This window comes from Neolamprologus multifasciatus, chromosome 17, assembly GCF_963576455.1.
Source record: "Neolamprologus multifasciatus chromosome 17, fNeoMul1.2, whole genome shotgun sequence".
Lineage (NCBI taxonomy): Eukaryota > Metazoa > Chordata > Actinopteri > Cichliformes > Cichlidae > Neolamprologus > Neolamprologus multifasciatus.
In genome coordinates this window covers 3,686,160-3,711,231 of record NC_140455.1, presented here as the reverse complement: position 1 = coordinate 3,711,231, position 25,072 = coordinate 3,686,160, and the positions used below count along the sequence as shown (strand labels likewise).

Genomic DNA, 25,072 nt, shown 5'->3' with positions numbered 1-25,072 from the left:
TTGAATCTATAACAATATTTGTTAAATAAACTAAATATAAGTATCCAAAACAAGTTGACACATATATTGATCTTAGTCTAAATCACAGTCCGAATGAGCTGCTTTCCTTCAGTTACAGATGATTTTTCTGTGGGTGTCAGTTAATCAGCTGGTAGTACAGCATAATATAATGCAGTTGATAAGAAAACTGATAAAGCAAAGAGTTGGCTGATGGATCATCTTTTTAAAAACGTTATGCTGGTAGGATCTGCTAAGCCTCTGAATAGGGCTGGGTATCGTCACTGATTTCTAGAGTTGATTTGATCCACGATTTGATTAAATTCGATTCGATTTGAATCGGGGAAATTTTGCCTCAGACAGTCAGAAATATTATAATTCAGATCAGTACATTTACATATTTTTGTATCTATAAAAAGGAAGCTGACACTCGCAAGACTTTATCAAAGGTGTGAGCATCACAGCAGAGGCCTTTGTGTCAAAGCAGCAGAAGATAAAACAGAAAAACATGAAGGAGATTTTCCTGTTCTGGGATTTCATAAAAATATTCTGCAGTAGATCAAAAACAAAAGAAAACCATTAATCAACACATGAACATGACCTCTGAAGTTACAGCGGTTTTATTAGAGACACAGCGTTTTGCATTTTGCATAATTTTAAAAATTTACATTTGTTCAGAAGCCTGTTGAACCTCAGAAATTAGGTTTTCTTTTCGGAACTAAGTAAAAGAAAAAAAAAATCAGCCGACAGCCTGTAAACAACGGTAGACTGGTGCATAACAAGCAAGCGAATAATGAAGAAAACAGATTTTTAGATGGGAAACTACAGAGAGAGAGAGAGAGAGAGAGAGAGAGAGAGAGAGAGAGAGCTGTGCATGAAGTGTGATTTTATCCTGGTGGAAGCAAAACAGCAAAAGTCAGAGTGAATTCATGACGATGTTTATGTGAAGCATAGTTTGGATCTTCTTTTGCTGCTGGTTCAGTCAACATTGTTTGGAGAGAGATCAAACTAACAGCTTCAGAATCAGCGCAAAAAGGACGTAAACACAAAGCTCGGAGCCGCCGAAACATCAGAACCAGCGAGCTGTCGGCTTTCAGCCACGACCGTGTCTGTGCCGTTGGGTGAGAAAGCCACATCTCACTGATCCTGATCCGTCGGTGGGTCGAGCTTTGTGTTTACGTCTCTGTGCAGAAGCCGTGTTCCTGCTCTCATTTACTGTTTTAGCTGTTTGGTGGTTGTTGAAATTTTGTGAGATTTCACCAGAGATTCTGGCATTTCGGGCAAAATACATTTATATAAAAAAATCGATTCAGGATTTTAATGAATCGATTTTACGTTATCCAAGCCAAAATCGATTTTAATCGATAAATCGATTATCAAAACCCACCCCTACCTCTGAATGATCTCAGTTTCTAACTTGAGCATTTTTTGTGAATGTGTGTGTGTTTGGTGAGTGGGTTACTTAGAGAGTTCTGGGTTTTTTAGGGACAGTGCTTAAAGAAGACCTGAGACAGCCCAATACATGGACCGTGCTTCCATTAAGAAATGTCCCTGAAAATTAGGGATTAATTAAATTAATTAAAAATTAATTAAATTTAAACCTGCCACTATCTGAAGACCTGCAGATGGTGATAGCTGTGGTTGCCAAAAAGACTTTTGGTCCTATCTTTAACTGATGACGTATGAACCCTGGTTCCGGGTCCAACTACAATAATAAACTTGTTTATTAATAACAAGTTTATTATTGTTTTTAATGTGTTTTAATGCTTTGTATCTTGTTCTATTTAATCTGAACAAGCCCCTCAAAACAGTCAGTGATCACTGTCGGCCTCTCTCTCCGTTTTTAAACCCTTACGATGTAACTGCAGCCCATGCAGCAGTATATTAATGACTAACCTCGTATTGTGGATGGATTATCTCAGTTGTTCTCCTGACTGACGTTTGGTCCGTTTACAGCATCCTGCCATGCGATTGCATTTGTCTCTAACCATCGGGAACCCTCACGTTAACTTTTATCGAGTGGGAAAAAGTTAGCGTTTATCCTCCAGCTTCACTGTTTATATTATGCTAACATAGCTGTGTAGCTAGCGATCACGTAGCACATCATTATATAGCAGCTAGCCCAACTTCAGTAACCCTACAAACGTCACTGCTGTTTAGTTTTCTGTCTTCATTTATGTTGGAAGTGACAGCAGAGCTGTACGTTTGAATTTTTCAGAAATCTCAGTCAGAACATGCTACATCATGTTTGGGTGGAAGCTAGCGAGCTAACATCCTGCTAACTTCTGCTAATTGGATGTTAAACTTAATTGTTACACCTGGTAAAGCAGCAGCGCTGATCATTTTATTAAAGATAAAATAATTTATACACTTTGTAACTCTCAGTTATGCCACAGTGATCGTTTGACTTTGGGACCTAAAGCGGAGATTGGACCCGGAAACGGCTAATGATGTCAGACTTAAAGACCGGATAGTAATCAACAGGAAAATGCCTTTGTGACATGATCTCCTAGTGTATCCATAGACTCAGTCACTCATTATTTTTTTCAATAAAAAATGAATTATGTTAAATCTCGTTCATTCTGTAGTTCAAATGGAGGATTATCCATGGTGTGCTCATTGGCTAGCATGCTACTTCACAGTCAGACATTCCCATTTTTGGCACATCTGGTGTTTTTAAACTAACATGATGGCGATGAAATCACTAATCCCAAGGCTTCAAAACGGATTCAGAAACCAGTGGATCACATTCCAGAAGCTGTGTCCAACCATACACACTGTATATGGTCCTAACTGCTTTAGTTTGCAAACTATAGACAAAGGACATTTGAGACACTTTGATTTGCTTCTTAACACTCAGTAAAATTAAACACATTTACGGTTTTAACCAGACTGTATTTCATTACCAGATTTGCCATCATTGCCAGTAAATCTTGTTTCAATGTGTCGTCTATCATATTGTTACTGGGAAAAACACTAGAAAACACACACACACACACACACACACACACACACACACACACACACACATACATGTAGTGTGTGACAGAAAGCTACTGGTACTTCCTGTATTTAGTATTAAAAATACCCGGTAAAGGTCAGTGCTTAATGCAGGGATTGTCCACTCAGTCATTTCTAAATGCCATTAGAATAATCGAGAACTTCTTCAGTCATTAACAGCACAGCTCAAAGCCTCAGACACAGTCTATAATGAACAGTACGGTGACTCTGAGGTACTAAAGTTTCTCTATGTTAGATCAGGGAGGCTTTGTGCAGTGATGGAGTTTAGCTGGAATTCTTTTGCTCAGTCTTGCAGTTGCTTCATATGTCTGTGAAGGTTCTCAATCATCCAAGTCATCGTAGTCCTAGGCTACGTCCACACTAATGCGTTTTTGTTTGTTTTCTCTCCGTTTTGGCCTCCCGTCCACACTGAGACGGCGTTTTCCCCGAAGGAAAACGCAGCGTTTTCAAAATGCTCTCTATGACAAATGCATTTGAAAATGGTGCCTTTGCGTCGCAGTGTGGACAGCGAAAACGCAGACACATTTTAGTCATATGATACAGTCATGTGACCAATTAAACTAAGATAGCAGAGGGCATTATACAGCAGCTGTTTTGTTTGACAGCCCTATTAAAGATTAATATCAGTCTGTACGTGCTGCAGAGAGCTTTTCTTCAAATTCTTTAATTCTCACTCGCTTTTGCAACTTTGTACTTTTGTGTTACTCACAGCAACAACTCCTCCTCATTGTGAGTCCATTTAAAAACCTCGGTGCTTTTCCTCCACATTCTGCCGCCACGTTTCAAAGAGCCGGAAAGTAAATAAACGGCAGACAGAAATGAGGCAGGTCGAATCTTCTTGTGTCGAATCTTCTTCTTCATGCGCAGGACTGGAACGTAAGCGTTTACGGCCATTTCAGTGTGGACGCACAACTCTGTGAAAACGACTGAAAACGCTGGTGTGGACGCGGAGCATTTTCAGGCGAAAACGCTGTTTTCACATTTATCTGGGCTAGTGTGGACGTAGTCTTAGGAGCTTGGAAAGAAAAGCATCTGGACTTCTTTAAGTTGCTTGAAGATGTTTCATCCGAGAAGCTTCTTCAGTTCTAGGGTCAAATGGTGGCGAGTCCCAGATTTAAGTCCTGTGGGAGTTTCCCCCCAAAAGGGTCATGGACCACCTACTGATCCTCTACCTAATGACACAAGCCAAGGTGTAAAACGGGTGTGGGTCACAATCAGCCAGGGGTTCGGGTGAGCTCATTGTGAAACCTAGCCCCACCCTATCATGTGATTTCCTGAGGTCAGATGCAGATGGACAGCCGAGTCCCATGGAGGTGGCTCTTTCATGTTGTGCCATACGTTTATGAAGTGCAGGTGCTTCATAAATACACAAGGTGAATGTATTGGCAAGCTTCTTTCTTTGAATCTCATGATTTCATGATCTCATGATTTCCAGCAATAATCATTCCTGCTTTTCATCCTGGATATCAGATGATTCCTTTCGAGTGTGTTTTTCAGCAAATGATTGGAACAAAGTTGAAAATCTGCACAACAGAAATGTTTGTGACTACATAAAAGTCTTTACTCATCCACTCACTGCAACATTTGTCCAACACTTTGGATTTTCTCAAGCCTAAATTTGACGTGAAATATGCATGTAGACTAGAGTCACAACCTGAACCTGACGGCTGTTAGCATGCTCCTCTGACACAAGCAAACTCTGAGTTTAGAGCTCAGTTGTTGACCATATATACACGCAGACATACATAATCAGTTGTCCTTCTTCAACATTTTTCCTCAGCCTCCAGAAGAGTCCCATATTAAAACCTCCAACTTATAACATTACAACTTTAAATCTGGTCCAAACAACGACTTTGGCCACAGTGGACCACAGTAACTGTGGTCCACTGTTACTTTTCTTTTGAATAGAAAATAATGTTTCTATTCAAAAGTCTTCGATTTGTTCTTCAGTTTTGCTGAATTAAATTAAGTTTCTTTTTTTGGTGACGCAGGGAAGCAAATGCTGAGTCTTCAAGAGTTAACCTGAAACCAGAAAGTGCTTAATGCATGGATCTCTGACTGGGAGATTCATTTCAGTTACACGAAACAGTTTTACTTTTGTTTTCAGTCTCCTGCTCATAACAGGACTTTCAGAACAAACAAAAGTGGCAGCTTTTGACCACGAGGACATTTTCTTCTGTAACAGTACTCCCCCGATGAATTGTTAGTTGCTTTATTAGTCGACATGAGCACAGCTGACTCATCAGACTCCAGCGTTCATCTTTTATGTGTCTCTGTGGCTTCCAGCACAGCCTCCTTGAAGGTCCACCATAGCTACAGTCCAGCTTGATTTAAAATAAACAAACAAATAAAAACCCAATAGATGCATTGATCGGTCAATTTGGGCAAGGCCCACTAAATAGATCTGTCTTGAATTCACATAGGATTAACTAAACTAAAGGGAAGCACTGAAGGGAGTTCCTGGAAATGATCTCAGCATATTTATTGGTGTTTATTACAGAGAGCTTTGGAATTTAGTAACTGAAACTTGTATAAGAACACTTCCATTAAATCTGGACTTAAATGAAAGGGGAACAAAAAACCCTGCACTGATGGGACCCGGTGGTTTTTTATGAGTCAGGGACATTTTGCAGTATGGTGTGGCTTCACTTCACATCCCCTCGGTTCCATTGGTCATTATTCTGTTATTTGCCGATGGTAGTGCTCTATTCCAGGAGGGTAAGGACCTGTTCATAGGGCACAGTGATGAGGATGATCACCGTCACTTTGACCACAGTGAATCCATTAAACTGAGCTGACAACAGTGATCATCACAACAACAAACAATGTCTTTTTGAAGAGTGGTATTCCACACGTCCACCAGCATTCCAGATCCATGTAAATCAGTCCCAAGGAGCACCCGAGCTGCTCTGTTGGCACATTGTTGCTCAGCAGCTGCTACAGATAATTTATGCGGGTTTTTCCTTTAGTAATTCTACTTTTTTTATCAGTTGTTTTAATCACGTTTTGTTGGTCGATCTGCATGAGGACATGAGAGCTGTGGTTAGACGTGGTTAGACGTGAAGCAGTGGTATAATTCTTGAAGAAAAGTGTTTTTTGTCCAGTCTCCAGCAGAGTTAGCTGGATTCCTAACAGCTAACTAGCAAGTCAACACTTAGAACCAAGGTGTCTGTAATGGGAAGGTTGGTGGTTCGATCTCTACCACCTGAGCCACAGCCACCCCTACAGCTCAGCTCTCATAAATGATCCTAGAGGATGCATAGGAGCTTTATGTTAAAGTAAGGAGTGCTGATTTAGCCTGAACAAAGAGGATGGAGAGAATCCAAGCAAAGGACAGAGGGACCAGCTGAGGCAGAATCTGAAAACATAACCAGGATCAAAAATGAGAGCGCTTATAGCACGGAGGTGTCTGACAAACGGAAACATCCTGTAATGGAAACTGACGCTAAACCAAAACCTGCTTTCTGTCTGTTGGTGGTGTCTTTTGGTGAATGTAATTTAGTTTTCATTATTGCTCAAGTGCTGTATGTGACCGCACATGTGATCACATCCATCAGGCTAGACATATTAAGTTGGTGAACTACTGTGAAGTGCCCAGTGGAGAGTAATCTATCAATGGCTCTGCAGATGTAGTCGAGTCAGCACATCTCAGTAATGAAATTATGAAATGAAGACATTTCTAAGTTTTACGGGGCGCACACATGTAAACGCATAGAAGATTCTGTTATATGCTCTGGTTTCCTCACATTGCAGTCAATTTGATACTTGACCTCAAATCTGTAACGGTTGACTGGGTTTGCCTCAAGGAGCCGTTAATTACCGGTTAAACCACACCAGAAACTCTGCTGGCTGAAAGACCGAAATAGCAGAAGTAACAGACCATCATCAGCTCTGCTTTCTGAAACTGAAACTTCTGATATTGGTCACAATGTGCAATCGTCAAACAGGCGATTGTGGAGTTTCTGTTTAAGTGTCTTGAGTGCTAAAGTAACACAGACACTGAACTATATCCTGATTTCTAAACCTTTTATTATAATTTCCACACCTGTGAGGTGTGAAGGCCTCGGCTTCCCCACCGTGGGCGGCTCCGTTCATCCTGGCTGTGGTGGAGGTAGCTGGTGCAGCATCCTCCTGAAGATGGTTCAACATCTATATAATATCTGAGCTTCAATACTGATCATGAATTCATATAGAGTTCTGGTATTTTTTAAGTGTTTATTATTCAGCATTATTTATAATGTCACCGTGTTTAACAGGCTGGTAGAGCAGGTGAGGACGCCCAGCTTTAGTTCACATATTTGCCAAATCTGAATTTCATGGCACAGCATTATATTCAGGTTTATTAAAAAACATAAGTATAGACCATAACGAATGAAACTGCTGAATGATGGAGAGTCAAACAGGTGGATCACTGGCTTATAAAGACACAGTGCACCGTTGTTCTCGTGTTCTCCTTTTTCCTTCCAGTTACTCTCCAGTTCCTAATACATTTTATTTCATGCTCTTACACCCGCATGTTAATACCAAGAACCCTGAACACGGGACCCTGAATGAACAAAAACTATTCAAAGTTTCAGACAAAGAGATGAGAACTAAGTGGGGAGAAGAGGAACATCTGTAAGACGGGAACAAAATCCGAGACGTCCAGTTGGAAATGTGTGTCAGTATCAAAGACCTGACAAACCTCGGGCCCTTTCCTGTAAGCTCTTTTTTGTTGTATGCCTACTTTCTGTTTGGGGAACAATCAGAAATACTCAGAATGGGATCGAGATATGACCTCGCTGCTGACATGGACAGTTACGATGGTTTTGATGCGGCTTTTAGCTGGTGATGTCGATGCTGAGCACACGCTGCTCGAGAGCCGTTGATGCAGAGTGCAAGTCATTACGTTTTTGCTGTTTCATAAACGTGTAATCAGGAGACGAATGCATGAAGAGGAAAGTCAGCTCATCATTTTGTTTTGTTTTTTCACCACTTTTTAAAAAGAATTGCATTTAAGACCTTTAAAGGGAATTCTTACTCGTTTAGTGCTTTTATTTTGGAAATCGAGCATTTTCATGTGTGAGTTGCATCACTACACACTTCAAAGGATTCCAGAGGCTCTGCATATTTCACAATTTAAAAAGAAACTGTCGGGCACTGATTTTTGTAGAAATGTCCTGAAAGTCATCTTGCAGTGGTTTGAAACTTGCGTGAGATGCCAAAGACAAGTTGTTCAATGTGATAGGATCAAAATATCTTCAGAAAATATGTGGCAGGAAGTGCGCTTCTGTGAAGATGCAAGTAATCCGAACACAGCAGATCTCTGCGGGCAAGTTATGGGCTACTTCAGCTCGGCGAGTCTTGTAGACGAACCGGCTCATCGGCAGCGCTGCCAACGCTCGATAAACTAGCTCAAGGATTCGGCGTTTTCTAAGGTTTCCAAACAGAAAGGAGAAATCCAAATTGTCCAAATTTGTGAACGCATAAAATTTGTGGATGCTGTAAATCTAGCTTCGTTTAAATGACACATAGTATGTGCCAAGGAATTGGTGACTTTAGCCGATCAGTTACTTTGCGACTCAGTTAACTCAGATCTGTAACTCAGCCTGTTACCTACTCTGTCACTTTGTTACTCTGCTACTCAGATATTCAGTGACATCTTTGCCTTGTGACTGAGCACATTAAACTATTGGAACTTGAGTTTTAGGGTGTGAACCATGAAATGTGATGCCTGTTGTTGACATCCTGGATCTGTCGTGTTTTGCCCATCTCTCTCAGCACTCGTTCTAAGAAACTTTGACTGTGTGTGGGACTTTCCAGCTCAGGTTCAGGTTATGCAGATGAGGTCGATGGCTCAGTTTCACGTTGTAATCTTTTGCTTTTGACGTCAGTCTGCCAGAGTGATGACGGTGATTATGTTTCTCTCCTGTACACAAAATATGTGCATTTATGTTCGTGTTCAAAGCCAGAGACCACAACCTCTCATCCTTATCTGCCTTGTTGCTACGTTTCATCTCGTAACCAGGTGAACACTTCAAAGGCACGCTGTGCACACAGATATCGATGCATATACGTAAGTATGGTCGGTTACGTAGAACGTGTGCGTTTGTGGTTGCTGAGTGGGCTGCTATCTCTGACTCATGCTCCTCTTTTCATTGATGATCATGCCAGACAGCGCGAGTGCTCCTGTGAGGTCAAAATCAACCAGGAGAGGAGAGTAAAAACGAGAAGATCCAAATTCCAGCTGTGAGTATTCCTGCATCGAGGTTGTTTTGTCTGCCGGCTCCTATTTAAAGATCAAAGTATCGTGTTCGCTGCTGGACTGTTTTCCTGTCCCACCGAGGCAGCGTGGCACCTACAAATGTATCGCAGTGTCGAGGGTCAGTCAATAAACTGCAGCTTGAAGCGGTATTCACTGTTCCTGCGTTAAATCTACTGGTCACTGAATTTGAAGAATGTTTTTATTTCACTTTGATCTGAAGCTCATTTTCATACCCAGAGGTGTCACTTCAGGAAGATGTCCATTTATAGGTGTAGGCGAAGCTGCGGCGTGGGCGGAAGCGAGTACGATCACTGAGGTCGCAGCAGCGAGAAACCCTGAATATAATGCTGTTTCCACATCGAGTGTTTTTACCAAGAACTCTATAAGATTTCCTCAGTATGTGAAAATATAATCATCAAATGGCATCAAGCCGTTTCTATTCGATTTCATTTTATATACACTTTTACTAGTTGGACCCCTTGTAGTTTCAGAAGTGGCTCAATTCTTTGTGTAGATGGATCCATTTTGGTTCGTAGGGAATCACGTGGTTACTGCGTGACAACGGGAATCTCTCGCTCCAGCAGACCCCAAAGACGCTCTGCTGGGATCTGGCGACTGTGGAGGCCATTTGAGTACAGTGAACTCATTCTCACGTCCAAGAAACCAGTTTGAGGTGATTTGAGCTTTTTGACACGCCGATCGGCCAAAGGCAGCTCAGATCGACGGTCAGCAACGGTAGCAGGTAGGCTGTCATGCTCACTTGGTATTAGTGGAAGAAAATATCTCCCACACCATTACACCACCACTATCAGCCTGAACCGTTAATACAGGATGGATCCAGGCTTCTGTGATTGTTTATGCCAAACCACCCGCCCCTCCCTGAGCCTGGTTCTGCTGGAGGTTTCTTCCTGTTAAAAGGGAGTTTTTCCTTCCCACTGTCTCCAAAGTGCTGCTCATAGGGGGTCATATGATTGTTGGGTTTTCTCTGCATGTGTTATTGTAGGGTCTACGTGACAATATAAATCCCCTTGAGGTGACTGTTGTCGTGATTTGGCTCTGTGTAAATAAACTAAATAGAACTGACCAATCGAATGACGCAGGAGTTCTTGATACTCATTGTTTTTTGTTACTACAGCCCAACTTCTTCAAGATTTGATTTGTTGTGTTCTCAGACGAGTCATTCTGTATTATTTGATTGTAACTGGTGGTCGTTACCTTCCCATCAGCCCACGCAGTCCAGCTTTTTTCAGGCCTTTCTTTATAAACCCCAGAGATGAAATCTAGCAGGGATGCATCAGTAGGTTCTGAACCGAGTAGGGGTCGTGGCAATGGTCAATTTGCACATAAATCCTCATGAAACTGGTCTTTATGCAGTTTTACTGTTTATTAAGTTTATGAAGTTATTTCTGAAACACAATAGTATGGGTTGAGTCTTACACGTATTCGTTTTCTGGATGAAATGAACTGTTCCATGTTTGAATAAATAAATATTAGAGTGTTGCCAGGTTGACTGTCACTCTTTAGTAATTACTAGTTACTACTAGTTACTTGAAACTAATTGCACTTTGTGCAACGAAACCCAAATATGTCTCAGGCTCACTAGATACCCATCTGTCTCGTTTCCGTTCCACCCTGAAATGAAAATGAATCTCTCTCTTTTTTCCTCTCGACGTGCTTTCAGTAGGTTGGTCCTTACGGTGGGAGGAAGGCACACAAACTCTGAGATAACCAAGAGAGAACTATTGTAATGAGTGTCAGCGTTGGTCTGTTTGGCTATGACTCAAACTGCCGATGGTTTTAACGACCGTTCGACGGCCTGCTGTGGGGTTTTCACCTGAGAGTAGTAACGAGTGGTGATGTGGAACCACGCACACACTCGCAGTTTCATTCATCAAATATTTCAGTAACACATGCAGTGTTGGCAGCGCTCACCTCAGCCAGTACTTTCATGTCTTCGTGAAAACAGACGATGTAGAGAATTAGTCAGAAAGCACGACTGACCACAGTATCGAAGCGTACTTATTTAGTCAAGAGAAATACCCTGATGGGGGACTTTTACCTGACTGCATTTAATGGGAAACACTCTCCAAAACTGCTCTTTTAGAGCTCTGCTCAAACAATCTTAATCATCGTCCAGTCGTTTAAATATTTGCTGTAGTTTGGGAGTTTTTGACGACCTCACTCTGCAGGTTAGCGAAACGAGCTTTGGAGCTGCAGTGCAAATGCGGGCACTAGTTTGGGTGAGGATATGGTGGAGCAAGTAACCGCAGTGACTGATTGTGAGATGCTGAAGTTGTCCTCAACAGTCAAACACTTGAAGCTTTGGATGAAAGTTTCATTTCTTTTGCTTCACATGCCAACAACGTCACGCTGCAGCAAGGTAGGTGGATTATGTCTGACTAGAAATCTGAAAGAGGATTCATCAGAATTACTGGAACCAATATTTAATTCCTCATTTTTCTCTCAGTGTTTCTGTTCTGATGTTTGATAGCAGCGTCTTTCAGTTGTGTTCACTGTACTCACTGTTACATTTATCCAGGTGGATTAGCAGGACTGAATCGAATGTGTCATCTTTGACTTGATCTTAAAGGATTCTTATATATTTAAACATTAAAATAACCTTCATAGCAAACCTCAGACATGAATTAACTGCTTGTGAAAGTCGTGGACTTCTTTCAGAATTGAAATGAGGTGTTCTCCCTTCATTTTAGTGCAGCTGTTGGAGTTTTAACAGTGAAACGTGAGAAATGTGATGCAGGTTTAAGTTATACAGCACTGTTCACTTTAAATACAGGGAACAGCAGGTGTCTGAGGGTTTGTGGAGGGTTGCTGTGTGCTGAGATAAAAAGCCACATAAGTGAGAAGGCAGGCACAGTAAGAAGATTGAGAGAAAAGCCCTGCATGTCAGTGTGTGTGTGTGTGTGTGTGTGTGTGTGTGTGTGTGTGTGTGTGTGTGTGTGCTGAGTGCAGTCAAAGTTTCAGGCTGATGCCAAAAAGCACATTCCTGGCAGCTTCCAGAGCATCTGTCAGATGCACCTCAAGAACATGATGCAGCAGAACGCCCTGAGATTAAACCACACACACACACACACACACACACACACACACACACACACACACACACACACACACACACACACACACACACATAACCGCAGCTCTGAGAGGGCTGGGAGGAAGAGGAGGATTGTCATAGCATTGCCTTATTTAGCACTGGTGCTGATTGACGTCTCCCTCCAGCCAGTGATATGCTGACTGTGCCCTCCTGGCTGTGCTTATGTTAACACTGCATTACATTAATGCTCAAAAGTCACTGAAGCTGCGGCACGTCCCTGAGCCAGCGGGCTGCTCTACATTTCACTCTCGTGCATGGCTGATATTCCTCTCTGTCAAACCCTGGGGATAAATGTTTGTGAGTCCAAGGGCAACGAGAACAATGCTACCTCTGTGCGGCTCTGCAACCAGGGCCGTGTGCCTTCTCCCTCAGTCCATCACACTCTGCAGGTTTGTCCCCTCGGTGTGGGAAACCAGCAGTCAGCAGCTCAAGTGTCAGCTGTTGGTCACAGGATTTCATCTTTCATCTGAAATTAAAAATTCAGTTGTGCAGAAAGTGAAACATTGTAATGATGTTACAGTCTTACAGCCTTGCACGCTCCCTCGACCTCTGGATAAACTAAGGCTTCAGTCACATGGGCCTAGAGACGAGTTGGTGACCCTGGCAATCTGCAGTCGCTAAGGAAAAATGTGTATTCCCCAAGTGGGTGACGACTTGTTGCTGCCACTGGCTGAAACTGCCTGCAAAGGCTTTGTTTGCACCAAAACCATCATTGCAGTTGCTTCAGTTGCTATCAGATTGCCATGGTTGCCGGTGTACAACACTTGCTAGCTAACCATGGAACGGTAGTGAAGCTTGAAAAAGTACAACATAAATGAGAAAGGGCATTTTTCTTCAAAGCAAAGATTGCAGCTCAGCCTAAACCAGCAGATTTCAAAAGGTGCAACTTCTGATTTGAAGGTGAATGGTCTCCATTTTTTTTGCAGAGAAGTTGGCATCTTCCATGCAAACTACAGGCAACTGTGGCAACCCTCTAGTGACCCGAGCAATAATAAGGATGTTCTCAGTGTTTTTGCAACAGGTCCACCGAGCAACCTCCCTGAACCAATCCCCAACTGGTCAGTTGACAAGTGGCAAAAGTTCCCCAGTAACTGGTTGTTAACAGGAAGTCACTGACCAGTCTCTAGGTCTCTGTGGTTGGGAAATAGCAAATTCCCCAGCAATTTCCTAGCAACCTCCAACTACCACTTGCAATAGATCAGGAAAGCCATATTTTTCCCGAGCAGCCGGTGGTTCTCAGCTGGTCTCATGTTCAATGGCGTTGCTCAACCTTTCAGAACCTTTGACAGAGGGTGCTAGCAAGCAGTACTTTTAGGATTGGAGTGCTAGTGCGTTGCGTTTGTTCTGAAAAAGAAAATATATGTGTACACATTTGTGTGAAGTGCTTGATAAAGTGGCAGATACTGTGGTAACTTTGTACTGAGGTGATTTTCTAACCTAATGAATATTTCTTAAACTTTGTTTTGTATTTGTAGGTTTATATATCATGCTAACACGTGTTAAAGATTACAACATTTTTGCAAAGCTGGGCTCGAGTGATTTCATCCATCGATTCTGGACTCTGTGTAGCAGCCGCCATTGTGTTTCCTGGAGCCAGACTTACTGTTGAGGCTATGCTAGCTAGTGGCATTCCTGAACCCTTTGAGTGCACAGAAACATACTCGTGCTAATTTGCTGGCTCTGCCTGAGTTTGGATCTTCCTGTTGCTCACGGCGGGTGTTCTTATTGTTGGGGTTTTCTTTTTATTATTGTAGCGTCCCTACATAAGGTTAGGTTTAGTGTCGTGCTGTCGTGAGCTCACAGAGTTATGGCTGCTGTCAGGTTACAGAACCAGGCTGTTCTGGCTTTAGATGACGTTTTGCAAAAAAAGCTCAAACTGGAGAACAGCTTAGTTTAAGCTTCACACGTGTTCTCAGTGGAAGCATTTCACTGCATATCGTACTGTGTATGTGACAAATAAAATTTGAATTTGAATTTGGAAGTCGCTCTTTGCTCTTCACCTGCTAGCTTAAGCTAAATCTTTATTAAGCCTGTCCAAAGGTCCCCACGTTACACTCCGATGAGTCATGCTTTATCACATTTCCATCTTCCACGTGCCCATCCTAAACAATTAGCATCATGTGCTTTAATGGATATACGACCCAGCAGCAGGGAGGAGGTTAAAGGTCCGCGCTGGTGATTCTGTCGAGATGTAGAGGAGAGCTGTGTCATGAAAATCATCTGAAGAGAGAAGCCGATATATGATTCTCTTAATCTGATTGCGTTATGTGTAATTCATTCAGTTCTTGCCCTGTCTGTGTTTATTTATGTTGAATGGTGTTTATGTAACGTCTGCATCGTTTTCAGCGACTGACTGCTGATCACTACAAAGATGCTGTTTCACAGCGACGTCTTATGTAACCGTGTGCTCTCTCTCTCTTTCTGCAGACTCTGCTGGAGGCAAATGCATGCTGCAGACGCCTTTTGGGCTTCAAATCAGCAAACGGCACTGGAACGACGCTCCCCTGGCTAAAAGGTCTGTGTGTGAGCGTCTTTGTACGATACGCTTCATGTAATCATGTTTCCAGTTCATTAAACACCAGGATGAAAATGCGTTTCATGGTTCAACCTGACGTGTGTTACGTCTTTGTGATGAAGATGTTTACCTGGCTGTGGAACGAAAAGAATGTGTGTGTGGGCGAACAGCGTGATCCCACCTGTTGTGAAACTGTGTGTATGTGTTCCCGTGGCCCTTACACAGCATGCCGCTCCCTCACACTGTGAACTTTGCCTCCTTACCACACTGCGTGGCCTTTACAGCTTAGCTTTGGGTGTGTGTGTTTGCCAGCATGCATCACGTGAGCTGGACAGGAAGATGAGAATATTGAGAGATAAATTGAGGGAGATGAGTGACAGGAGGAAATGAGGAGCATCAAATCTATTGTGTTGAGGGCTTGTTTTAGTGGGTGTTTACTCTGAAAGAAAGGAAGTACATCAAAGTGTTTGAAGCTTTAAATTTATCTTGAGCTGTTGGTGAAGTGACATATATACTAGCAGTAAAACATAGGTGTGGGGTTTCCTGCAAACTGAACACAGAGCTCACACAGTTGGCACTATTCACACGTCCTCAGTGCCACACATTTATTTTCTCGCACAGTGAAAAGAACAAATTCATAGGTGGTAACGTCGACACTGACAAGACAGAGCAGGCAGCGTGCTGCAAAAGCAGCAGCGAGTGATCCTCACCAGCCAGGAGAAAAGCACAAGTATCTCATCTGTTGCACTGCAGGTTGTTCCCATGCATGCTGGTCGCAGTATATCACAGCTGAGAGCTGTGGTTAAACATACAGAGGGTTTCAAACACGCAGTCTGATCCCCGTGTCGACTTTGTTCCCGTGTCATCACCAGAGTGTTTGTCCAGAATCAACACTGGAGCTGATGTCATCTGTTAGCATTAGCCAGGAAGTTAGCTAATGCTCTTAAAACATCACGAGAAAACCAACTGGAGTAACCTAAATTTGGCTAACATCAAACCCAGTATTATAATATATTAGTTATATACAGTGTTGGGGAGTAACGGAATACATGTACCGCTGTTACGTATTTAAAATACAAAATATGAGTAACTGTATTCCGTTACAGTTACCGTTTAAAAAGGTGGTATTTAGAATACAGTTACTTTGTTGAAATAAATGGATTACACGGCGGTACTTCCCTGTTTCATATTGTGGCGGGTCAGGACTGTTTGGGTTTTGTTTGACAGCTACGTTCTGTTGTTCCAGGCAGCAGCGTTACGGTTGCCATGGTTACAGGGTGACGCTCTCTCTCTGCGTGTTTCCTGGGTGAGAGAGCGCCTTGTTGTTGTTGTGCTAAGCTAATAGGCAGAATGCTACAGGTATAGCTCTAAAGAATGTAGCATCATAGGCAGTGTAGTCCGTGCTGCAGGGAGAATGGACTGCCGTACACGTTATGTGTCTGTGAGCGAGGGAGGGAGAAAAAGGAAAAGTACGAGCTGTCATCGAGCAGAAACGGGAGCTGGAAGCATGTAAATATAATAATAACCACTGCAGCCAAGAAGAGAGCCTGACAAGCCCAGCTGTAAGTAAGCTATTAAGACTCGACTGTACACCGTGTTCGTGTTTTCCTCTGAAACAATAAGTTCTGTTGGAGCAGCCTTTCAACGCCTCTCTCTGTCTCTGCTAGCAAAGTTGACCCAGACAACAAAGTAAAGCTAGTTTTCAGCTACGAGCCGACACAGAACCCACCGTATTAGCCAGAGGTCCCTTTACTACGGTTCGGAGCCGCGGACCTTCAGTAACAGTAATAAATCCCATTCATGTAGTTGTAAACAGCATGATAATGTATTAAGTAATCCAAAGTATTCAGAATACGTTACTCTCATTGAGTAACGTAACAGAATACGTTACAGAATACATTTTGGGGCATGTAATCTGTAATGGAATACATTTTAAAAGTAACCTTCCCAACACTGGGTATAGCTCATAGATTAATAAAGAAAACACCTGAAAGTCTCATTATTTGTTCCAGAGGAGACTTTTATATCAACAAAGGCCTTTTTTTTCCAGTTTCCTACAAATTCCAACGCTATGACATCACAACGTTACAGTGTTGATCCTGGACCAGCGTTGTTATGGTGATTATTAGGAACAACACAAATATGCATATATATCAGATACACAGTTTTAAACATGCTCCAAATCATCTATCAACTATTCTTGATGCATTCCACAGCTCACTCCACCTGAATAATCTGACAAGTGCGAGCTGGTGTTTCACGGCTTAATCCTAGAGATTATATTTGTATAATGAGAGACAGCATTTAGAACTGCCAGGAAATATACAGTCCATCTATTGTAATATACCGTTTCACCACAGGGTCGAGCCTTTCAGGTAGTTTCAGGTGTAAACGTTAAAGCGCTGACTCTGATAACAGTGACAGTACGGATGATAAACGCTATATGAGGCTGATGCTAATGCTAATGCTAAATTAGCACATTGAACAGAAGCTACCTGGGCTGACAGCAATCAGCAGATATTAGCTGTAGCTGCTAACACTATTTGGGATTGTATTCATGAACAGTATGTGTTCAAAGTAGACGGTATGAGAGATGGACCCATCCATCAGGTCTGAGAAATTAACAAATAATTTACTGTATGTAAAATGCTAATTTCAGCTGGTAGAAATAAAGCCCCTAAAAACTGATTGTACTAAGATTTACTAATGTGCTGGACTCGCTGAAACTGTTTTGGCGTGGATAAAAGTACTGCCAGTATTTACAAGATTATGTAAGAGTTTCAGTTTTATTTATACAGCGCCAAATCACAACAACAGTGTGAAAAACTCCCTTTTAACAGGAAAAAACCTCCTGCAGAACCAGGCTCAGGGAGGGGCGGGGCCATCTGCTGTGATTGGTTGGGGTGAGAGAAGGAAGACAGGATAAAGACATGCTGTGGAAGAGAGACAGAGATTAGCTGCATGTATTTGTGTATAAGAGTTCCTTTCTCAAGGTGAAAATATGAGGAGGAGAATATTGAAATCATACATGCAAACTGTGTCACACCCCCACCCTAACCACGCCTACTGTAGCTTTTCAAAATCACCCATAGACCTAACCGCACCCATGGCTGCTGTTTGAACATTTACAGATCTGAACTGATCTGTGCTAATGAGCTCAGCTCGTCTTCTTTGCGATGGTGTTCTTGTCTCTTGATTGCCAGTTGGCTTTGTTCTGATTATATTCCTGTAAAAAAGTAAGCTGACTTTGTGCTGAGAGTCTTTTTGTAACTGTTTGTGCTTCAGATCTGTGAGGCCTGAGATTGTGAGAAGTTGATGTGAATTTCAGTTTGAGTTTCTGTGTATGCACTGTATGTTTTTTTACATAACTGATACAGCTAATCGCTGTATTATCACAAACAGATTTCACGTTAATGCCGACTGGATTGTATTTTGCTGCTAACCGACAGCAAACAGACGGATTCGGCCTTATTGGTGTCTCATCAGCATCTCGATGCACCAACGTCGCTTTGAAGATGGCTGCTGAGGTGAGAGGTCACTCAGAATAGTTACTTCACAGGTAATGAAATCACAAGTTGCTTGGACATCGGTGCAATAATGTGATGGTGTGGTCTGATCCACTGTTTTCATAGTGCCAATGTGAAATTAACGTAAGCATCACCGTTCGCCTGAATTTCTATTTGAGCGTGCCCGACACATCAGTCGGCTGACACCTCAGAGCGCTTTTCATTTCAGTGTAAGAGTCAGGAAAATCATGGGACTATGATGGAGTGACACAGAAGTGGGTAAAGGTTCAACGTGAGCGCACGGCTGCACAAACACACGTATGTTCTGTGTACACACACAAAGGGTCAGCTGTGGTGTGCGATGATGATTATATCGAGTCTGCGTCATGCAATTTACGACTTCCCACCATCGAAACTGAATTCCGATGGAATTCCGGATCTCCGAGTCGCTTCCTTCTGTGTCCTCGCACCTGCCACACGCAGCAGCCCACGCTGTGTGCGGGTGAACCACAGGCATGCTTCTAATGCTTCATGTAGGGTTCTGTTATTTGAGGACGCAGCATTTGTCTGCAGCGTGGCTCAGAGCTCTCTCATGCAAACACTTTGCTCTAAAATCCCGAGTGCAGATAGATAAGATGGATGGGGGGCATAGGTGAGGGTTAGCCTGTGGAGTCACAGATAGTATGATGACACTTTGAGTAGTGTTGCACTATGACTGATAGCACGCAGACATGAGGCAGTGTAGAGCCAGAGAGGCTGGAGGGGAGAGGAGTGAACGAGCGTGGATGCAGCAGGCGGTGTGAGTGTTGGCGCTGTGTGTGACTTATTGTTCTGGCTGTACTTCTCAGGTTTACACAGCTTGTTTTATGTAATTACTGAAGACTCTAAATTCTGATTAACTTTCTTTCCCTGTGTGGATCAAGTACTTGGATCTTTTGCTTGAGTAGGATTAACATCATATCCTAAAAATATGTTCCAGTATTATTACCATCAGAAGACAACAAAACAATGGCTGATATGTAGAATGACCCCCTTTCACATTTGTGTTTTATTACAGTTGTTGATAGATTCACATGTTCATCACTGAAGCTGTGACTGAGGTATTATTACACCTGTATGTGGACACGCCCACTCCAGTGGGAGCTACTGAAAAATAGGCCATGAGTTCAGTGTGTTTGGCTTAGGACGGATTGAGTCACGCAGTTGGGATCAGTTTCCTCCAAAACTCCCAGTTTGAAGTCTCGTCTTTCACACTGTAAACGTCTGATGTTTTCCTATCCCAGAATTCATAGCGCGGCCCAGCTCAGTTTCCAACAATGGCGGCAGCTAGTTAGTTTTAATATTACTCTTATTATTCTTTCTGGGTCACAAAATAAACGTTTAACATATTTTCAGGCGAGACTGTAGCTGTGTAAACCTCAAATATCTGCTCAGTTTATCAAGACACCACATATTTTCAAAAGTCGGAGACGTCTGTTACCCACTAGCTCGATAGCTAGTGGGTAACAGGTAACTGTGTTCTCAAGGCTCACTAGAGGCCGTGAGAACACCGGACTCCCGGCTAATCGTTTTCAAACCCACCGCCGTCTTTCACTACTCAGGTTAAACATATATAAGTCACTTAGATAACTTAAAAATGTTATTGTTTGGCTTTTTGTAGTATTTTATTTGTTCCTGAGTAAATCGGTTTGGCTGAGATTAAAGTTATAGTTTTTACACAGCTGAATAAACATCAAGCAGACAGCTGATTATCAGAAGTGTGAGATGCTCGAGAATTTACTCCGGTGTCCTGTTATATTTTAGATAGCAAGGAGTTTATTAAACTTCACCGAAACAATCTGCAAACTTCATTAAAATTTAATAAACTATCATCTTGTCTTTATTTTTAGTTAGCACCTTAAACACTTAAAGCTGTAAGCTAATGATAGTTATATAAGAGCAGATGCTGCTGGTGCAATAAGCGCTGCACTTCACGTCCAATGATCTGATTAGTCGACTATCAAAATAATTGTTTGTGGCAGCCCTGATGTCCAGGCTGTTGTGACACCATCACACGATGGATCACACTTTATACAAAGGCATGGTTCATTAACAGAAACACTCTGGAGGCAGAAGGGCTTTCTCACACAGAGTATGGTAGGTCTGCATTAATGTACCGAGCCACAGAAGGCTTCAGTGTTTGGTGCACCCACCATCCACCCCAGCAGCACCTTCTGCAGGTTCTTATGCTGATCTCCAGTCGCGCATTTCATCCATGTTAAAGAGTTGCTTCAAACATCATCCACTTGTCTTTCTTCTAAAGGAAAGCAGAGCCATGCAGCAAAGGGCCACGGCTCAGATTTAAACTGTTGCCCTCGCTCTCAGCCATTCGCTCATCCCAGTGAGCTAAACCGATGCCTCACTCCCAAATGTAACTGATAGAAACCAAATTTGGAGACGATGCTTGTTTGTACATAAGTGGAGGATGAAATAGCTAAATGGCTGTTCTGGAAGTTTTTCTGTTTCAAGCTGAGATCCGGTTTTCCTTGTGGAGGTCATGTAGTCGGCAGTGCAGTGAAGAAGTTCTCGCAGCATTTTCTCTGCCCTCCTGGAGCTTGTGAATGACTGGGTGTGGCGCTGCTGTGTCTTTGCCCTGCAGTGCAACAACATCCCATTCAGGGGAACTTGATCCCCGCCTACAGGGGAAACAGAGGCGATTGGCAGCTCTACGTCTTCATCCTGTTCTTCCATTTTGTTTGTGCTCTCCGGTGCGTGTGCATGTGTGGACACAGCCTCATTCCATCAGGAGGTGAATCTCTGTGGGAGTTAAAGCAGAGTTCAGCCTCATTAGTGAGAAACCCGTGTGCACGCGCTCCGTTCCCTGTTTCAGACACACACTCTTATTGAGGTCTGACCCAGCTGTGTGTTTGTAGTCATGGATCATGCTCTCTAATTGGAGACACAGCATATGTGCTCCTGCTCTCACCTTCTCCTTGTACCAGCTACCAGCTGTGTTTATGTTTACTGTGGCCCAGATACTCCTGGAGACAGAGAGCTGAGGCTGGGACACGTTTGGAGCTGGATGTCAGGCATGAGACCCAACCGAGTGAATTAACATGTAACACAAAGTGTTTCTGCTAAAGCTGGTCTTCCCTCATCATTAGTATCATCCACTCTTCCCCCAACACTGGACTTGTTCCTTCTGTCACTCCAGTTCTCAAAAAACCTGCTGCAGATCCCAATCATGTTGAATATCAAACCTCCCCTTTATTTTGAAAATCCTTGAGAAAGTTGTTTCCTCCCAGCTTCACTCGTACCTCAGTGAATCATCTCTACGAACTATTTCCGTCACAGTACAGAAACTGCTTCGTTAAGGATCACTGATGACCTCGTCCTGCTTGATCTTAGCGTTTGATATTCATAACACCCTCCTGAGCAGATTAGCATCCACCGGCATTAGCCTGCTTCACCTCATATCTCTCAGACCGCACTCAGTTTATCCAACTTCAATCACACTCTTCAAGTCTCTGTCCTGTTTCTGCTGGTGTGCCCCAGGGTTCAGTATCAGGGCCTCTTTTATTCGACATGCTCCCTCTCGGTCATATATTCCAAAAATATAATATCAACTGTCATTGTTATGCTGATGACACCCAGCTCTACATTTCCTCCAAACCTAATTCCTCCCTCCCTCCAGGATCTGATCTCCATAAGACAGTTAGGTCTTATGGAGATCAGATCCTGGTTCTCCTCCAATCTTCTCAAACTGAACAGTAATAAAGCAGAAGTCTTACTCGTTGGCCCGTAACCAGATCTCAGTTTATCCATTAATGTTGTCATATTTGACAGGACTCTCTCATTCCAGTCTCTCATTAATTACATAACCCGGTCTGCATCACTTACATAACATTAGCCGACTCCGTCTTTACTCCCCATCCTGCTGCCATCCTCGTCCAGTCTTATTACTTATTATTGCAACTCCCTCTACTTGGTCTCCCCAGTAAGTCCATAAACTTCAGCTTCTTCAGAATCCTGCAGCTCGGGTCATCACTCGGACTCCCATTAGAGACCTTATCACCCCAGTTCTTCAGCAGCTTCACTGGTTTCCCAGAGAGGCCAGGATAAACTTTAAATCTTAGCCCTCACGTTTAAGTGCATCCATAACCCTCCTTATCTCTGCGATCTGCTTCATATCACCACAGTTTCCCGCTCGCTCAGATCTTCATCTTGTTGTTCCTTCTGCTCGTCTCGTCACTGTGGGGCTCTCAGTCGCTCTGCTCCTTGGCTCTGCAATCAGAGATATCGATTCATTTCCCTTATTTCAGTCACAGCTCCAAACCGACTTGTTTAAACTGGCTTACTCACTTTAATACTGATTTTACTTGTTGTCAGTTTTAATCTACAGTTTCATTGATATCTTTTTCTCTTTGTAAGGTGACCTTAGAAAGACACTCTTACCTTCTTTAGCATGAGGGAGATTGGACGGATAATGCTGAAGCACAATCCACAGCAGCACTATTTGACTGTTTCCATAAACATAAACATGACCAACAAGGGATGCAGATCATGGAAATGTTTTTTCACTGCATGCCATGAAACCTTAAAGTCACTTTATAGGTGAACTGTGAACATGACCCTTTTGTAATAACATGTGCTCTGCATGAAGTGTTGCTGTGTGGGACAAAAAACAAATCCATAAAAGCTCGTTTATCGCAGGAGTTACGTTCTAAAAACAACCTGCGATAAGAGAAATCTGCAAAGTAGCCAACTTTATATTTTACAATTATTATAGATGTTTTAAGTCTGTGAAACCCTTCACGACACACTTTACACACTTTTGTCAGACAGGCAGGAACATTTTCACACTTTTCTGTCTTGTTTAAACTCTCAAAGTTCAAACCTTGTAGAAAAATGAGTCCAGTGTTACAGAAAGAAACCAAAGGAACCTGCAGGTGACGACGTTTCGTCGACACTGTTGTTTGTTGGGGAGAAAACATACAAACGTACAGTCCAGCACTTCAGAGTCATGCTGCTAGGAACGAAGATTTATGTAAATTAGACAAGCTGAACGCTTCTGTACTGGACAGGAGACACGGCACGAGACTGACAGCGGTCTACAGCCAATCAGGACGCAGAACACAATGTGCTGGGAAAAAACGTGCAAAATTGCACGAAAAAAATCAGCGAAACAGCAAAGCTGTGAAAGGTGAATTACGTTGTAGCGAGGGAGCGCCGTTTATCAAAGTGAGCTCAGGATAAACACACCATCAGTTTCAGTGTTGCTGTGTTTGCTGCTTTCAGGATGATCTGTAACCGTGAGCACGACCCACGTCACCAACATCCACCATCACACCATCCAACAGCCCGGTGTCCTGTAAGAGCTGCAGTTGTCTTGTGAGTTCTCCTTGGCGCCTTTCCTCGGGACGTTTTCCATCGAGGTTAAAGGAGCGTGATAAGAGAAGGTCATTTTGGCACTAACCTCGTGACCATATTAGGATTAGATGCTCCTACATCAAAAACAAGTATTTGTTTAGCAAAGATGGGGAACTTGCCAGGTTGCTGTTTGCAGAGCGAGATTACTTTGGAGAGACGGAGACCTGTTGGTTGCAGCTGTGTTTGTGAGCAATGCTGTGAATGTAGTTCTGGCTGAACTTCACTGTTTACATGAGAACAAACAAACAAACAAACAAACAAAAACACTATATTGGATTTTGTGTCTATTTCATTGATATTTGTCTGCAACACTGAAGCCCTTGAAGGTGTCGGCTCAGAATCAGCTGTGTTTCTGTAACAGTTCACACCAGGTCAAACTGGCGTCCTGACCATGACCTCTGACCTGCACGTAGTCAAAGTGTAGTGATGTGAGTGGAGATGTGCCTGGTACCCGACAGAGAGGTTATGTGGCCCATATCCGCTTTCCCACAATTCCCTATGTGTACAGAAAGGATTGTGGTGATTCGGGGGGGCGCTCTTTGCCTCTGGTATTGCCATGGAGACGGCGACTCTTTCCATGGAGTCCCTCGACTGCTTTCATTCTCCTGCTGTTTACCATTCAGTTCATATGTTGGAGACTAACGGAGACAAGAACTGGGAGTTATGTGACTACGACAGAGCTAGAGGGGGTTTGTGTGTGGTCCCGCTGTGTGTCGCTCGACAGGCTGAGCACGTCGCCAACGCTGCCGGGATCACGGGTTCAGTTCCCCGTGCCGTCCCATACAGTATGTGAGGGGAAGCCATTCCTCCTGTTATTCCCCAGCACTGCTGGGATCCTGTCCAGCTGCTTGGATAGAGAACACAAGTGTATAACACACTATAAATCACAGTCGTAGTGTGCATCCTGGAGGAAACGCTGACAGCCAGACTGAAAGGGAGGGAGGGAGGGAAAGTGAGCTTTTCATGTGGGTGTGCGTCTTACTCACATTTGTCTCACTCTTTTCAGGGAGATACACCCATTTCTGTAGGACACACACACAGAAGGAGAGAGGAGAGAGGAACTGTAAATCCGTCACTATCAGGACACAGCGAGAGCCAGGAATTACACTTGAAGCTGCTCAGTTAGAGGATGGCGTCACATGGGGCCAGCACGCACGGTGTGGGTGTTTGGGGATTTAAAGGAGGCGGTGACCGCACTCTGAAGAAAAACACTAAAGGGTCACACAGAGGAGATGGTGAGTGAACCTGCACTGCAGCAGCTTGAT

At 43.1% G+C, this 25,072-nt stretch overlaps 2 long non-coding RNA genes across 3 annotated transcripts in view; both read left to right on the top strand.

Moving 5' to 3' along the window:
* LOC146498744 (uncharacterized) overlaps nt 1–25,072 on the top strand; it is a 193,763-nt gene that overhangs the window by 17,550 nt on the left and 151,141 nt on the right. The window lies entirely within an intron of this gene.
* Nucleotides 1–25,072, top strand: part of LOC146498747 (uncharacterized) — a 46,729-nt gene that overhangs the window by 1,397 nt on the left and 20,260 nt on the right. For both annotated transcript variants that reach the window (XR_014870416.1, XR_014870415.1), the window contains exon 1: nt 1–25,042. This exon is cut by the window's left edge and continues 1,397 nt beyond it. This is a non-coding gene — a long non-coding RNA (uncharacterized LOC146498747). The remainder of the gene's footprint in view (nt 25,043–25,072) is intronic.